The sequence below is a fragment of the Aplysia californica genome, unplaced genomic scaffold (assembly GCF_000002075.1).
Source record: "Aplysia californica isolate F4 #8 unplaced genomic scaffold, AplCal3.0 scaffold01519, whole genome shotgun sequence".
Lineage (NCBI taxonomy): Eukaryota > Metazoa > Mollusca > Gastropoda > Aplysiida > Aplysiidae > Aplysia > Aplysia californica.
In genome coordinates this window covers 41,432-43,151 of record NW_004798789.1, presented here as the reverse complement: position 1 = coordinate 43,151, position 1,720 = coordinate 41,432, and positions in this window count along the sequence as shown.

The following is a 1,720-nucleotide window of genomic DNA, read 5'->3' as shown; positions in this document are numbered from 1 at the left end:
CGATTTAATTTTTCTTTATCTTGTTGTCTTGTGTTCCCGGCCCATGCTGTTATACAAAAATTGATAATACTTTCTAGTGGAGGTTTTACGGCATAAGGTCATTAGCTCCAAGGGGTGGATGTCAACAGAGAAGTCCAAAAACGGGAAATCAGACTTACTCTGTTCACCTCTCTAGCCTCAACTACACAAAGTCTACTTCGACTATCAAGGCACCCCGGAAATAGCAGTTCTCAAGAGAGTGACAAACATACAAAAGAAGTAGAGGAAAAATGACGATAGTAAGGATGAGGAAAGAAAAAGCTGCTTTCTTTCTTTCTTTCTTTCTTTCTTTCTTTCTTTCTTTCTTTCTTTCTTTCTTTCTTTCTTTCTTTCCATGAGGGGTCAAAGTCCTTATACAGACAATGTTGATAATAACGTAATAATACATCCATGTCTCTTAACAGGAAGTTTTACCCTTTTCTTTTCAGATCTTTTACATATAATTTCCCGAAAACATGACCTGACTCAAGGCCAAATAAACAAAGAGAGCCATGAAGTCTATGCACGTGAACTTTGGTTAAAAAGCTTTAGCAAAAAGCACAATAATAATATTATCATTCTAATTTCACGGCGTGAAATGGTGTTAATAATGCGCTGTGATGCAAATGAACGATCCATTGATTGAAACTCCTGACCTCATTCGTGGAAAAATAAACGGGAAAAAGTCAGTCAAAAAGCCAACACAAGGAGTTATAACAAAACTAATCTCATATCGACCGTTGCATGACACACAGAATTTTAAAAATGGAAAAGGCATATTATACGCAAGGGTCTTCAGAAGATAATTTTATTGTCAAAAGAAAGCAGAAAAAGAGGGAAAAAATTGCCAGTTTAGCTCGAGATGATTTGCTTTATTTTGTTATGTCTACATCGTATTCCCACTTTGTTATGTCTGCATCTTATTCCCACTTTGTTTGTTGTTGCTGTTGTTTTTGTCGTATTTTGAAATAATTCCCAGCTTGAGGATTTGCTCACCGACTCTCTTCGTGTGAAAGTAACCTGATCTGCGTGTATTAGCGCCACTGAGATGTCACTAGACATGGGGCAATAGGTTCCTGGGAACGTTCTGAGAAACGAGGCTTGAAAAAATCCTCCAGTTGTTTTGCAGGAGCCCAAACTTTTGTCCAAATTGTCGGAAAAGAAAACTCGTCACCTGAACTAGCAAAATCAAATATGATGTGTTCTATTTATGGAAAAAGTCCACAAAAAACGGGGATGATATGCATGTAGGTATGGCAATTACAAAAATATGCAGACAGGATAGATTAGTCAAATAAACGGACAAAAATGCCAATCAAAAATCACTTTCTTCCTTTTTCTCGACCGTCATTTTTCTTTAATCTGCCTAATCTGATTGACGTTTTTTTAACAGAAAACAACAGCATTTAGCTTATAAGATAATTTATTTCTAAAAGCAACAACCCCAAAGATCAAGGCATTGAAAAAAAAATCGAATAAAAGAATTTGTCGACTGGAAAGTTCTCTTTTCCTTCGGTCAGCGTGAGTTGTTTCCATTTTCAGTAATTTTTCCAATTTGATTTCGACAGTAGAGAACGGCTTGATCTAGTGTGAACCGGCCTTTTTATTGTGTTTGCGAAAATGCAGGGTGGAAGAGGCAATTGGGGAGAGGAGAGGGGTAAAGAGAGAGAGAGAGAGAGAGAGAGAGAGAGAGAGAGAGAGA